The sequence below is a fragment of the Caretta caretta genome, chromosome 5 (genome assembly GCF_965140235.1).
Source record: "Caretta caretta isolate rCarCar2 chromosome 5, rCarCar1.hap1, whole genome shotgun sequence".
NCBI classification, from domain to species: domain Eukaryota; kingdom Metazoa; phylum Chordata; order Testudines; family Cheloniidae; genus Caretta; species Caretta caretta.
In genome coordinates this window covers 33,673,211-33,689,677 of record NC_134210.1, presented here as the reverse complement: position 1 = coordinate 33,689,677, position 16,467 = coordinate 33,673,211, and positions in this window count along the sequence as shown.

The window sequence follows — 16,467 nt, the reverse complement described above, 5'->3', positions numbered from 1 at the left end:
GAACTTAAAAGATTTAAGAACATGAATTTAAGAACACGTGAAGAAGCGCAAGCTGAAGTGGTACAGCCATGTAACAAGGTCATCTGGCCTATCCAAGATCATCCTCCAAGGGACAGTACAGGGCAAGAGAAGAATAGGTAGACAGAAGAAGAGATGGATTGACAACATAAAAGAGTGAACAGGAATGGACTTTGTGGAGACTCAAGCACTGACACACAATCGTTGGGGTGGAGACAATTGGTTGATTGCTTATCAGTGATGGTGCCCCAATGACCCACGCGATTATGGGAGTGATGATTATGGTGATGATGATGATGATGATGACATGCTTAAGTCCCATGGATATATACAGCTAGATTTTCAAAGCCAATGCTTTCAACGGGAATTAGGTGTCTAACCTGCTTAGATGCTTTTGTAAATACCACTAGCCACCTATCTGCATCTTTAGGTGCCTAAATACCTTTTTAAATCTGGCCCATAGCTCCTAAGGCAGAAAGTGCTTAATTGATGTAGAGAATAAGGATGCTTGTTGGATCAGGTCCATAGAGGGGGCTAAATAAGTTCATTGGGAACATTTTATACATTTGCATATCCTGAGAAATATTTCTCTCCTGCCATTTTTCATCCTGCCATCATTGAGATATGAGTACATATAATAGGCCAAAGGGACTGAATTACGCTCTGTAATCTGTTTGCTCTCTTCCCATCAATGCCATTGATGTGTATGCTTAAATGTCCTTTTTTCCTTCCATACTCTCTTTTATTTTTTTCTTTGAGTACTATGTCTTAGTTTGACACATCTGTGCATATCATCTCTTTTTCTGCCTATTGTGACAAAGTTCCTGCTCTACCTTGGTGGGTCTTGCGCTTATTGGCGGATTTGCTCATCTTGGAGCTTCACAGCAGCCCTCAGCTTGGCCGTTTTTCTGAATTCACAGTCCAAATCGACTCCTCCTGTGTCTGACCAGGAGTTGGGAGGATTTGGGGGGAACCCGGGCCCGCCCTCTACTCCGGGTTCCAGCCCAGGGCCCTGTGGAATGCAGCTGTCTAGAGTGCCTCCTGGAACAACTGTGCAACAGCTACAACTCCCTGAGCTACTTCTGCATGGTCTCCTCCCAACACCTGCTTTATCCTCACTATAGGACCTTCCTCCTGGTGTCTGATAATGCTTGTACACCTTAGTCCTCCAACAGTCCGCATTCTCACTCTCAGCTCCTAGTGCCTCTTGCTTCCAGCTCCTCACACGCACACCACAAACTGAAGTGAGCTCCTTTTTAAAACCCAGGTGCCCTGATTAGCCTGCCTTAATTGATTCTAGAAGCTTCTTGATTGGCTGCAGGTGTTCTAATCAGCCTGTCTTAATTGTCTCCAGAAGGTTTCTGATTGTTCTGGAACCTCCCCTGTTACTTTACCCAGAGAAAAGGGACCTACTTAGCCTGGGGCTTATATATCTGCCTTCTATTAATCTCCTATAGCCATCTGGTCTGATCCTGTCACACTATCCAGAGTGAGTTATTGTTTATGTTATTTAAATGAGGTTCAAGAACGCTGACTGGAAAGACTAAGAGGACAAGACCTTTATATGACGTTACTGGTACTACTGGACACTGGAGTTGCTCATGGATGGAACCATGTCACTCCTCATCTTTGGTATACTTATGGAATAGATTTGATAAGTGCACTATATGTCTAGCACCCACCTCCCCACACTTTTCTCAGATCTGTTTGAAATAAGGAGAAAAAACTAATAAAATTGCATCTGTTAACTCAAGATTGCTTAATTTCCCTCCATCTAAATCATCACAGAATGAAAACTATGAGGCAGTCTTTATGATACAGGGGTTTCAATCCATTGATCTCCCCATAGAGGCTGAGAAATTAAAACTAATGAACGTTGCAGAAAGATATAGATGAGAGCAAGTTATTATTTCATGAGGAGCTGTATACAGTGGAAAACTTCACTAAATTATGATTTATGAGAGATCTAGGAGAATAAACTCAAGGACTATGGGCGGGGGGAAAGGGAGAAACATACTTTAACAAATGTCAAAGTTCTGATGCAGCAGAAAAATCAATTTAAGAGCAACACCAAAAACGTACAGTGAAAATATCTGTCAGAACTTTTGCATGGAGTGCAGGCATGACAGGTAGGAGAGTTAGCAAGTGGATACATTTTAGAACCGCGCTATGTAAAGGATTCTTCCCTTGAGTGGCAAGAAGTATCTTGGGCTAGATTGTAATTTTTCAATCAGGTCTGAGTAAGGGGCAGTACAAATCGGCAGTAAATTACCATCACCCATTTTGTGGAGCGGTTCAATTCCCCCTCAACCCCCATCCCCAGCCATCTCATAGGGTTGATGACTAAGGGGATGGATGAGCAGGGAGTACTGAGCTTATAGTTCCCTACTCTGAGCACAAGCCTGGCATCCCAACGTGATCAGTGAAATCAGGGTTAGTGTTCTAACTCCCTCTTGCTGCCCTGAGTGGTTAAGTGAAGCTGTGGCAATCGATCCTTAATGACAATCTTTTGTATTAGATACAGTCTAAGCAATCAGTGGCAGGGTAATAAGACTAAATGGGGCCTTGATCCAATCCAACGAAAGAGCCCCCAGCAAAGAGAAGACCCTCCCCACATATCACTGATTTGAGCAAAGGTACTTGTGCTGGTTTTGTTTAAATTAGTTTCAGGTAAATAACTTCTCTGAGGATTTATTCCTGTACAGAATATGAGCAGAGAGCTGCATGTGTAAATGCAAGGTAAAATATGATGAGCAGGACAGCAGGCATATAAGGATATGATTTGGTCATGGAGGTCATGGATTCTGTGACTTCAACAGATCTCCATGACTTCTTTAGCTTCAGCTTCAGGCCCGGGCAGCGAGGCTCTGGCTTCGGCTTCAGCCCTGCTATGACCATACTGTAATTTTGTACATTTTCCCCATGACTGTTCTGTGAATTTTGCTTAATTTTACCACGATAAAATCGTATCCATACCTACCTCTTAGTGCCTCTCATGGGTTTAATCTACATAATCATTTGTGTTATGCTCCCACACTGAGACACTATCACCAATGGTAGCAATGGAGAAAGTACTACCCACTGGCTGCCACTGCAGTTTTAACTACTGTCAGGGTTCCTTCTCCACTCTGAACTCTGGGGTACAGATGTGGGGAAAGAACCCTGACATGGTGGCAGAGCAGTGGGATCATTTTGAACCAGAGATCATTTTGAACCAAAAGCACAGACCTGAAGAGGTTTTTTTTCAAGCTGAGAGCAGCTAGAGGGTTTTCTGTCTATTTGCCTGGAGACAGAGGTGTTAGTTTTTCTACAAATGGATTTTTCTTTTTTGAGCTGGAGTTTTCTCTACCTAAAGGCAGGGCAGTTAACCTTCTGCAGGGAAATTCACATGTTTTTTTTTTCCCTCTAACTCTTGGGTATAGCTAGAGTTAAGCACAAGAAAGCAGGAAAATGACTACCAGTGAAGCAGCTAATAAACTAGAGCTGGCCACATTCAAAGCTGAAGAGAAACAAAAAGAGCATGATAGACAGATGGCCTTAAGGCGCTTGGATATGGAGGCAGAAAAAGCCAGGGTGGAGGCAGAAAAAGCTGCCCACAAGAGAGCTATGGAGGAGAAAGAAAAAGAGAGGAAGCATGCACTGGAGGTGGAGAAGGCAAGGGCTCAGCAGAATATACCAACCAACCCTAGCAATCCTCCTTCAGATACTGCTTCCCATCCCAGAAAGTTCCCCACCTACAAGGCAGGGGATGATACCGAGGCCTTGTTAGAAAACTTTGAAAGGGCCTGCCTTGGGTATAGCATCTCTACAGACCAGTACATGGTAGAGCTGAGGCTGCAGCTCAGTGGACCCTTAGCAGAGGTGGCGGCTGAAATGCCTAAGGAACACATGAACAGTTATGAACTTTTTAAAACCCAGGTGAGAGTCAGAATGGGGCTAACACCTGAGCATTCCCGTCGGCGGGAGCCCTAAGGTGGAGACCAGACGTGTCATTTACCCGACATGCCTACCACATTGTGAAACATTGGGATGCCTGGATATCAGGAGCAAGTGTTAAATCTCCAGAAGAGTTGCCCTTCCTAATGCAAATGGAGCAGTTCTTAGAGGGTGTTCGTGAGGAATGAGAAAGGTACATCCTAGATGGGAAGTCCAAAACAGTAATCGAGGTGGGGGAGATTGGAGCCAAATGGGTGGAGGTGGCCAAAAAGAAAAAAACTAGTAGCAGTTGGAGCAACTATCAGAAGGAGCAACCCAAAATAAAACCCTATCACCGGGGGCAACCCAAGGCCGCACCTACATCCCAAGGAAAACCCCAGACACCTTATTGTCCCACCACACCATTCTCCAGTAACCCACCTCACCCCAGACCAGTCAACTGAGTGATGTTTTAAATGCGAAGGCCAACTGCCCCAAGAACCCCAACAGATTACAGTTCATTGCACCGGGATCACACCAAAGGTCTTCAGGCCCAGATGCCTCCCAGATACCCTTAGAGTGAAGGGAAAGTGTGAGTGTGGGCGGGAAGAAGGTTAAAGCGTGGAGGGACACTGGAGCGCAGGTGTCAGCTATCCATCAATCCTTAGTAGACCACAACTTAATCAACCCAGAGGCCCAAGTGACGATTCAACCCTTCAAGTCCAACTCTTTCAATTTGCCTACAGCCAAGTTGCCTGTCCAGTACAAGGGCTGGTCAGGAATGTTGACTTTTGCAGACTCTGATGATTATCCCATTCCCATGCTGCTGGGGGAAGACTTGGCCAACCAAGTAAAGCTGGTCAAGAGGGTGGGAATGGTCAAGCAAGCTTCCACACCTATCCCTGTTCCTGAGCCTTCCACCGGGGCCCCGTCTGTGTTACCAGAGGCCCAGATGGAGGTGGTGGAACTGGATCCCCTGCCAACGACTGCAACGGCCGTAGTGGATCCAGTCCCAGAGACACAGCCAAAGCCAGTCCCCGAACCGAAACTGGCGAAGCAACCAGCACCAGAACCATTGCCAGCACTGAGTCCAGTGCTTGCAACCCCATCTACAGCTCCAACACCAGAGGGCACCACCAAGCCTGCACTGGCAGTAGCAGCAGATGACCCTACACAAGAGGCTCAGCCAGAGCCTGAAATACCTCATAGTACACCAGTGGAGAACAGTTCACCATCAGTGGAAACAGTCCCATCACCTGCATCGCTTCCAGAGGGACCAAGCCCAGATCCACAATCCAATGAGGGACTGATGTCTCCAGCATCAAGGGAACAGTTCCAGGCTGAACAGGAAGCAGATGAAAGCCTCCAGAGAGACTGGACGGAGGCACGGAGCAACCCACTGCCTCTCAACTCTTCTAATCGATCCCGGTTTGTTGTAGAAAGTAGACTTTTATACAAGGAAACTCTTTCTGGTATGCACCAGAAAAACTGGCATCCTCAGAGACAGTTGGTAGTTCCAACTAAGTACCAGGAAAAGCACTTGAGCTTAGCCCACCATGATCCTAATAGCCATGCTGGGGTGAACAGGACCAAAGACGGTTTGGGGAGGTCATTCCACTGGGAGGGAATGGACAAGAATGTTTCTGCCTATGTCCGATCTTGTGAGATATGCCAAAGAGTGGGAAAACCCCAAGAACAGGTCAAAGCCCCTCTCCAGCCACTCCCCATCATTGAGGTTCCATTTCAGCGAGTAGCTGTGGATATTCTGGGTCCGTTTTCCAAAAAAGACACCCAGAGGAAAGCAGTACATACTGACTTTCATGGATTTTGCCATCTGATGGCCAGAAGCAGTAGCTCTAAGCAACAGCAGGTCTAAAAGTGTGTGCCAGGCACTAACAGACATTTTTGGCAGGGTAGGTTGGTCCTCTGACATCCTTACAGATGCAGGAACTAATTTCCTGGCAGGAACTATGGAAAGCCTTTGGGAAGCTCATGGGGTAAATCACTTGGTTGCCACCCCTTACCACCATCAAACAAATGGCATGGTGGAAAAGTTTAATGGAACTTTGGGGGCCATGATACTTAAATTCGTAAATGAGCACTCCAATGATTGGGACCCAGTGTTGCAGCAGTTGCTCTTTGCCTACAGAGCTGTACCGCATCCCAGTTTAGGGTTTTCACCATTTGAACTTTTATATGGCCACGAGGTTAAGGTGACATTACAGTTGGTGAAGCAGCAATGGGAGGGGTTTACGCCTTCTCGAGGAACTAACATTCTGGACTTCATAAACAACCTACAAAATACCCTCTGAACCTCTTTAGCCCTTGCTAAAGAAAACCTAAAAGATGCTCAAAAAGAGCAAAAAGCCTGGTATGATAAACATGCCAGAGAGCGTTCCTTCAAAGTAGGGGACCGGGTCATGGTCTTAAATGTGCTCCAGGCCCATAAAATGGAAGCATCCTGGGAAGGGCCATTCAAGGTCCAAGAGCACCTGGGAGCTGTTAATTATCTGATAGCATTCCCCACCTGAAACTGAAAGCCTAATGTGTACCATATTAATTCTCTAAAGCCCTTTTATTCCAGAGAATTAAAGGTTTGTCAGTTTACAGCCCAGGGAGGAGATGACGCTAAGTGGCCTGAAGGTGTCTACTACGAAGGGAAAAGTGATGGTGGCTTGGAAGAGGTGAACCTCTCCATGACCTTTGGATGTATGCAGTGACAGCAGATCAAGGAGCTGTGCACTAGCTACACGCCGACATTTTCAGCCACCCCAGGACTGACTGAATAGGCATACCACTCTATTGACATAGGTAATGCTCGCCCAATTAGAGCCCAACCTTACCGGGTGTCTCCTCATGCTAAAACTGCAATAGAATGGGAGATCCAGGATATGCTACAGATGGGTGTAATCAACCCCTCTAACAGTGCCTGGGTATCTCCAGTGGTTCTAGTTCCCAAACCAGATGGGGAGATAAGTTTTTGCATGGACTACCATAAACCAAATGCTGTAACTCGCCCAGACAACTATCCAATGCTACGCACAGATGAACTATTGGAGAAACTGGGACGGGCCCAGTTCATCTCTACCTTGGACTTAACCAAGGGGTACTGACAGGTACTGCTAGATGAATCCATGAAGGAAAGGTCAGCCTTCATCACACGTCGGTCTGTATGAATTTAATGTGCTCCTTTTTGCACTGCGGAATGCATCCGCCACCTTCCAAAACCTTGTAGATGGTCTCCTAGCGGGATTGGGAGAATATGCAATTGCCTACCTTGACAATGTGGCCATATTTTTGGATTCATGGGCAGAACACCTGGAGCATCTGCAAAAAGTCTTTGAGCGCATAAGGGAGGCAGGACTAACTGTTAAGGCTAAGAAAGTGTCAAATAGGCCTAAACAGAGTGACTTACCTAGGACACCAGGTGGGTCAAGGAACTATCAACCCCCTACAGGCCAAAGTGGATGCTATCCAAAAGTGGCCTGTCCCAAAATCAAAGAAACAGGTCCAATCCTTCTTAGGCTTGGCCAGATATTAGAGGCGATTTGTACTGCAATATACCCAAATCGCCACCCCAGTGACAAACCTAACCAAAAAGAAGCAGCCAAATGCAGTTCAGTGGACTGAAGAGTGTCAGAAGGTCTTTAACCAGCTTAAAGGGACACTCATGTCTGACCCTGTGCTAAGTGCCCCAGACTTTGACAAACTGTTCCTAGTAACCACAGATGCGTCTGAGCGTGGTGTGGGAGCAGTCTTAATGCAGGAAGGACCAAATCAAGAGTTCCATCCTTTCGTGTTTCTCAGCAAGAAGCTGTCTGAGAGGGAAAGCCACTGGTCAATCAGTGAAAAGGAATGTTACGCCATTGTCTACCCTCTGGAAAAGCTACGCCCATACGTTTGGGGACAGTGTTTCCACCTGCAAACCAACCATGCTGCGCTACAGTGGCTTCATACCGCCAAGGGAAATAACAAAAAACATATTTGGTGGAGTTTAGCTCTCCAAGATTTTGATTTCGACATACAACACATTTCAGGAGCTTCTAACAAAGTGGTTGATGCACTCTCGCGTGAAAGTTTCCCAGAATCAACTGGTTCAAATCGTCCTTAAGATGTGGGAAATATTGTTAGTCTTTATACAGTTAGTAGTATATTTAGTGATGCATGTGTCTTATTAACTCTGTTTTCTCCTAGAGCTCCAGGAAGAAATCACAGCCAGGGTTTCACCCTATCTGTGATTTGGGGGGCGTGTCATAAATATAAAGGAAAGGGTAACCACCTTTCTGTATACAGTGCTATAAAATCCCCCCTAGCCAGAGGCAACATCCTGTTACCTGTAAAGGCTTAAGAAGCTCAGCTAACCTGGCTGGCACCTGACGCAAAAGACCAATAAGGGGACAAGATACTTTCAGATCTTAATCCAAGTCTCCAATATTGCAACCAGTATAGGTAAGCCAGGCAAGGGGGATTAGTTTATCTTTTGTTTTATGTGAATTTTCCCTGTGTTAAGAAGGAGGTTTATTCCTGTTTTCTGTAACTTTAAGGTTTTGCCCAGAGGTGGATCCTCTGTGTTTTGAATCTGAATACCCTGTAAAGTATTTTCCATCCTGATTTTACAGAGGTGATTCTTTTACCTTTCTTTTTTTTTAATAAAATCCTTCTTTTTAAGAACCTGACTGATTTTTCCATTGTTCCAAGATCCAGGGGTTTGGGTCTTTGATGATTTTGTAACAAATTGGTTAGGATATTATTCTCAAGCCTCCCCAGGAAAGCGGATGTGTAGGGCTTGGAGGGATATTTTGGGGAAAGACATCTCCAAGTGGTCTCTTTCCCTGTTCTTTGTTTAAAACGCTTGGTGGTGGCAACATACTGTTCAAGGACAAGGCAAAGTTTGTTCCTTGGAGAAGTTTTTAACTTAAGCTGGTAAGAATAAGCTTAGGGGATCTTTCATGCGGGTCCCCACATCTGTACTCTAGAGGTCAGAGTGGGGAAGGAACCCTGACAACTACTATGATGACCAGGTCTACCCAGGGTACTCTAGGTCAATGGTTCTCAACTTTTCCAGACTATTGCACCCCTTTCAGGAGTCTGATTTGTCTTGCATACCCCAAGTTTTACCTCACTTAAAAACTACTTCCTTGCAAAATCACACATAAAAATACAAAAGTGTCACAGCACACTATTACTGAAAAATTGATTACTTTCTCATTTTGACCATATAACTATAAATCAATTGGAATATAAATACTGTACTTACATTTCAGTGTGATACTTGAGCCTGTTTTTCACTTGTAAGCCTTCTCTGAAGCTAGAGCCCCAGGCGACGGGGCTGAAGCATGTAACTTCGCTTTGCAGGGCCCCTTGTGGCCCGGGGCCCCGGGCAATTACCCTGCTTTCCACCCCTAATGCTGGCCCTACACTTGCAACCCCTCCCTAAGACCATTCTGCAATCCTCCTCGGGGTCGTAACCCCCAGGTTGAGAAACACTGATTTAGATGAGTTGACCTTGGTGTACCCCCAGGACTGTGTATACCCTTGGTTGAGAACCAGTGGCCTAGAGGATAGAGTAATTATAACCCTGATGGCCAGTCTACACTAGCACTCCCAGTGATGCTACCACCATTGGAGCTGCAGTATTCATGCCAATGGTTCAAGAATTTATCAACAGCACTACGTTAATCAAGGCTATATTACAGAAGAATCAGAATCTCAAATCTGAACACATCCCTTGCCAAATTCTTTCCCGTACTCTATGGTGTATAGAAGCAGTGCAAAAGAGCTGCAAAGGGCATAGGGAGAATTACCTCAGTCCAGGATTAATGGGTCAATATAAGCAGCCCAACACTACCTTCCTCATAGGCCCCTGTGTATCAGCATGCTGGGGATGGGAAGTTCAGCGGTGGGAAGTATCAGAGTCGTAGAACTGAGTGCTACAAGGATTATGGGTGGTTGTATTTTATGTGGGGCCCTTTTGATACCCACAAGAGCCCAGAATCCATGTAATAACGAGGTGGAGTAAAGCCAACTTTCCCACACTCCTCCTAGAGTTCTCTCTCTCAGGAGATGCAGCACAGAATATGTTCCCAGTCTTTGGAGACATTTGGAACAGGATTCTGATCTGACCTTTGTGGCTTGGCCTATTCCATCCTAATACATTAGGTCAATCGTAAATTAGCTCTGTCATACCTCAAAAGCTCACATCTTTTGTCCTTATTAAATAATTCTCCCTGCCTTTCAAGTGACATTTCTGTTAGTTTAACTGAGAATAACATTTTCAACCAGTTTTTTTTTAAAAAACAAGCCACATCCAGCTTGACAACTATCATCTAGTTTCAACCTGATGCAGGATGCATGCACACCACACGCATGCATGTACACACACAAAACCCAGTTAAAATATTAATGTTGAGAATTAGGATTAAATTGGAATATCCAACTCAGTCCCGGTCAGCAGAGCAACAATAGATGAGGAAACACATTTGGGTATCTTGGCTGATTCAGTTAACTTCAACAACCAGTTTATGTGATTTGTTTTCATAATCTTGGGTTGGCAAGCACACAGTTTGATTGTGGTCTCCTACATGAAATTTCACAAAGTATTGCTCATCAAAAAATGTTACAATGAGAAAATAAATTCAAATACCGCCCCATGAACAGAGGATACTGCTAACATAAATTGATAATGAAAATACTGACCAGCAAAGAAACGTACTGATGTAGTATCTTTCTGAAAGCATATTGATTCTCCAGTACATTAATTCCTTACACTGAAGAATTAATGTCAGGGAATGAGTCATAGGTCAAAATATAAGTTATATTTTCACTGTGGTCATTTATGGGTTCTTCTGGGTTTTTGGTGGGTGTGGGGTGGGGATGGGGTTGTTGTTTTTTGTCTTTTTTCACACAGATACTTCTTGTTTCATTATGTTTTTAGAGTTCAATTAATTTAAACTGATTAAGTACTCTTAATTTTTGCTGTGAATGTTACGCACAATAAACTGATCACAGATGGAATTTACAAGGATCATCTGGTAAACCATTTATATTATATATTCAAAAGAAATTAAGGTGTGGTATAATATCAGAGTTTTGGAGACTGCATCTAAGAGTAGTTTGTATCTGGAAGTAATATTACTAAGGACTTGTCCACAAGTTGTGCCAGTATAACTTGAATCTGCTTTTAAACCAATAAAATTAAATAATTTTAAAAGACTGTGTGAACACACTTATTTTGGCTACATCTGTTCCTAACTGATTTAAGATAAACCTAAAAAAGCCACTCAGATCAAATTGCAACTATCTTATGGAGAGGAACCCTAAATATGGGGAGCAGCAGAGAATTAAGTTTATAGCTGGTTGAAAAATGGACGGAGTGTGGTTCTGTGGAAAATTTCAGTTTTTTGGCAAAAATTCAAATACTGAAAATGTTGTATTTGGGAATGCTGCTACAGAACCTTATGGGCTATAGACTGGGAGTTGGGTCATACTGCAACCTACAGGAGGCACCAGAGGCACCCGCTTGGATTGTCATGGGAGTCCAGGGCCATAGTGCATCATGGGAAATGTAGATTGGATGGGAAGCCTGTCTCATAGAGGAGAATGGGAACAGGAGGCAACTAACCTTCAATTTCCATGAGGCACAGCATCAGCAGATTGAAATCAAAATGTTTTGGTGTTTGGGTGTTCATTTTTTCAACCCAAAATTGAATTTTTCCATGAAAAATAGTGTTTTCACAAAAAATATGAAAACTCAACTTTTTGTTATAAAATAGTTTGACAGAAAAATTTTGGCCAAACCTATTTATGTCTTTGATTCTTTGTAATACACGATACACAAAACTCTGGGTTCCTGATCAGGAAAGTGCAGTGTAAAGTTAAACACATCCTTAAGTGCATTCCTGACTAGGGATGCTTTCCTGAACTGGGGCCCTTGGGCTACATTCTGTTTTATTATGCTCTAATCTCTGTTGCTGGTTTCAAAATTTACTTTCTATCGGGAGAGCTTCTTACTCCCCGAGGGCTTCTAAGACGATATTTATATACGCACACAGCTAGTGGCATTATATCTTTAGGGAGATGGGGGAGACACAGACACCATTCTTGTCTCCTGGTTGGTGGACTAATTCGAGGCAAGGCTAATCATGTGACCTAGGCATGAGGAATAACAGCTCCATCCCCCATAAAGAAAGGGCAGTTTCTGGATTTAAGATCCCAAATAGATATTACTCTACCTAAACCAATCCTTTGGAGGTCTTTCTGGATACTAGGTTTTGTGGGATCGAGTTTGTTCCTGTTTGTTATTTTCTGGTATAAATATAATGTTAATTTATATTAATTCTAATAAACTAAAATTTTCACTAGAACTGGAGTTTCTGCACGGACCCCAAAGCTATTGGATCTAATCTAGCTGGTTTATAACCCCTTAGAGATTGTTTTCATAAGAATATTAGAAAAAATATGGTTGTATTTCTGCAGGTTTTCTGAATCATTCCCAACACACGATAGATTTTAGTCCAAACTCACCACCGTCTCGATGTTTCCCTTTATTTTGCTTCTTCAGAGACTTAATTTAAACAACAACACTCTGAAGGAAAATTGTATGGATAAGGATTGTCCTAAACCTTAGTTTCCTCACAGATTGGTCTTTTCCAGGGCTTCTCCCTGAAATACTTCCTTTCTCTCTCTTATCTCCAAAAGATACTCGGCCTTTGGTCTTGCTGAGTGAAGCTTTGAAGTGGAGATCCAAGTGGTCTGATTGCCAGGGTGTGTCAGAGGAATAGCTGTGCAATTTCATACAGTCCAACTGTTTTACAAGCTGTCTAAGGATTAAGGAAAAGTAAAATTGTCAGAGCTATTGGCTATGCTAAATTATCAAAATAATTTTAGACAGCATTTTTCTATTATAAGCAATGTGCCCTTTGCAATTGCTGCAGTATGTGTTGTGACAAAGTTCCTGCTCCACCTTGGTGGGTCTTGCGCTTATTGGCAGATTTGCTTGCCTTGGAGCTTCATGGCAGCCCTCAGGTTGGCCGTTTTTCTGAATTCACAGTCCAGGTCGACTCCTCCTGTGTCTGACCAGGAGTTGGGAGGATTTGGGGGGAACCCGGGCCTGCCCTCTACTCCGGGTTCCAGCCCAGGGCCCTGTGGAATGCAGCTGTCTAGAGTGCCTCCTGGAACAACTGTGCAACAGCTACAACTCCCTGAGCTACTTCCCCATGGCCTCCTCCCAACATCTTCTTTATCCTCAACATAGAACCTTCCTCCTGGTGTCTGATAATGCTTGTACACCTCAGTCCTCCAACAGTCCGCATTCTCACTCTCAGCTCCTAGTGCCTCTTGCTTCCAGCTCCTCACATACACACCGCGAACTGAAGTGAGCTCCTTTTTAAAACCCAGGTGCCCTGATTAGCCTGCCTTAATTGATTCTAGAAGCTTCTTAATTGGCTGCAGGTGTTCTAATCAGCCTGTCTTAATTGTCTCCAGAAGGTTCCTGATTGTTCTGGAGCCTTCCCTGGTACCTTACCCAGGTAAGTCACCGTCTGGACCGAGTCTCTGCAGAGCGGGGTCCTCCCTCTTTCGTGCAGGCAAGCTCTGCTCGCCTTATTGCCGAAGAAGGGGGACCTCTGCAATTTACAAAATTGGCGTCCAGTCTCGCTCCTCAGCACGGACTACAAAATCGTAGTGGAAGCAATCTCGCTGCGGCAAGGGTCTGTGCTGGCAGACGTGATCCACCCAGACCAGACCTACACCGTCCCGGACCGCAGTATCTTTGAATACCTATTTATGGTTCGGGACCTTTTGTAACTCGGGCATAGAGACGGTCTGTAGTTCGCCCTCCTGTCCCTAGATCAGGAGAAGGCATTCGATAGGGTGGACCACGGGTACCTCTTGAGCACTCTGCAGGCGTTTGGCTTCAGACCCCAGTTTGTGAGTTTTCTCCGGGTGCTGTACACTTCCGCAGAGTGTCTGGTTAAGCTCAACTGGACCCTGAACGAACCGGTCAGCTTCGGGCGAGGAGTACGGCAGGGGTGCCCCCTCTCGGGCCAACTGTACGCTCTGGCGATCGAACCCTTCCTCTGACTCCTCCGCAGGAGGTTGACAGGGTTGGTGTTGCAGGAGCCAGAGCTGCAGCTGGTCCTGTCGGCGTACGCTGATGATGTGCTCCTTGTGATCCAGGACCCCGGGGACGTGGCACAGGTGGAGGCTTGCCAGGCCATCTATTCGTCAGCCTCCTCCGCCCGGGTCAACTGGGTCAAGAGCTCTGGCTTGGTGGTAGGAGACTGGCGGCAGGCAAGCTCCCTCCCACCCGTGCTTCAGACCATCCGGTGGAGCACAGGTCCGCTGCTCTACCTTGGCGTTTACCTTTCTGCCACGCATCCCTCTCTGCCAGAAAACTGGGAAAATTTAGAGGGCGGGATGATAGAGCGGCTCCGGAAATGGACGGGACTACTCCAATATCTCTCCCTCCGAGGGAGAGCGCTGGTGCTTAATCAACTAGCCCTGTTCATGCTCTGGTACCGGCTCAACACCCTGGTCCCGGCCCCGGGTTTCCTGACCAACCTCCGGATATCAATTCTGGGGTTCTTTTGGTCAGGAACACACTGGGCCCCTGTAGGGGTTCTTCATCTGCCCCTGAAGGAAGGAGGACAGGGCCTGAAGTGTCTACACACTCAGGTCCATGTCTTCCGCCTCCAGGCCCTACAGAAGCTCTTCTATGGTGCAGGCAGTTCGGCATGGAGTACACTGGCACACGCCATCCTGTGCCGCATCCGAGGGCTCTGATATAACCGGCAGCTCTTTTATCTCCGTCTGGGAGGTCTTCCGCGAGACCTCTCGGGGCTGCTGGTCTTCTACCAGGACCTCCTCCGGACTTGGAAACTGTTTTTAACGAGCAGGTCTGTGGCGGCCACCGAGGGGGAAGATCTCCTCGCGGAGCCCCTGCTACACAACCCCCAGCTCCGTGTGCAGGTGGCGGAGTCCCGCTCGGTGCACCAGAGCTTGATCCTGGCAGAAGTCACGAGAGTCGGAGACCTCCTGGACTACGACCGGGGAGACTGGCTGGATCCCCTGACGCTTGCCCGGTGCATGGGGCTCTCCAGACCTCGCACCCCCCGGCACGTACTTCAGGAAGCGAAGGCTGCTTTGCTGCCCGCTGCTCGAGCTTACCTTGACCGGGTCCTGCTCAAGGGCACGCCTTGCCCACCCTCTACCCCAGGCCCACTGGACCTTTTAATTGGACCCCTGCCCCGCAGACCCAATCGACCCCCTCACCCCTTCATTGCGAGCCGGTTGCATGAATGCAGCCGGTACGCTTCCAAACCGCGCCAAGGAAACATCTATGCACGCTCGTGCTCCACACCTTTCATGCCCTCACCCTAGTGTCCCGCCCCGACACAAAGTGGCGAGCCTTCTGCCACCTTTGGAGGATGAGCAGCCCCAGTGGGCCAGCCTATATTCCACCTTGGTTCTGAGGCCCGTCGGGGACATCAGTTGGCGGCTCCTTCATGGAGCTGTGAGCATGGGCACGTACTTGGCGCGGTTCACCCCCGTCCCAGATACTTGTCCCTTTTTTGTGGTGTGAGGGAAATCCTGGCACATGTATATTTGGAGTGTGCCAGGCTGCAGCCCCTGTTCCAGCTCCTCACAAATCTCCTATTACGTTTTTGGTTGCATTTTTCCCCTCACCTTTTTATTTATGCACTCCCCATCCGTGGCATCACAAAGTCACGGGATCTCCTAGTTAACCTCCTCCTGGCCCTGGCTAAAACAGCCATCTATAAAACCAGAGAGAGGAGGTTGGCCGATGGAGTTTCCTGTGACTGTGGGGCCGTTTTCTGATCCTCAGTCTGGTCACGTATCCGGGCGGAGTTCCTCTTGGCGGTGTCCACCGACTCCCTTGATACTTTTGAGGAGCGGTGGGCACTGTCCGAGGTTCTCTGCTCGGTGTCCCCATCCGGGTCCCTTTGTCTGACCCTTTGATTGGGGGAGAGAGTAAGGGACTCCAGCCCCAGCCATTGCTGCTGCGGACACCACCACCTTAGAGGGGTCCTTTCACACATGGGTGCACGTGCCCCCCGCCCCAGATTGTCCACCCCACAGCCTGCCCCTCTTGTTGGGTGCTTTCAGAGGAGGGAATTGTTGGTGACACACGGGCGTGATGCCAGGTTACTTGAAGGGGTGGAAGACCACGAGAGTCGATGAAGCCCCCTCGCTCTGGGCCACCAGGTAATTCAGAAGGGTGGAAGACCACGAGAGTCGAGGAAGCCCCCCGCTCTGGGTCCAGGCAAGCTTGAACACTTCCCTCCCCTGAAGCTAATGAGAAAACAATTGTGATTGGTTGCTGTGTTACACATTGCATATGCTGCTGTTTTTACTTTGTAAGTGTGTTATGCAAATAAAAAAAACATCTTTTGCTTCAAAAAAAAAATTACTCTCCTATAGCCATCTGGTCTGACCCTGTCTTTAGACTTTAACTTTAGATGGACAGCAGAAATATGTAAAATTAACAGGTTCAAATGTTTTCTTCCACATTTG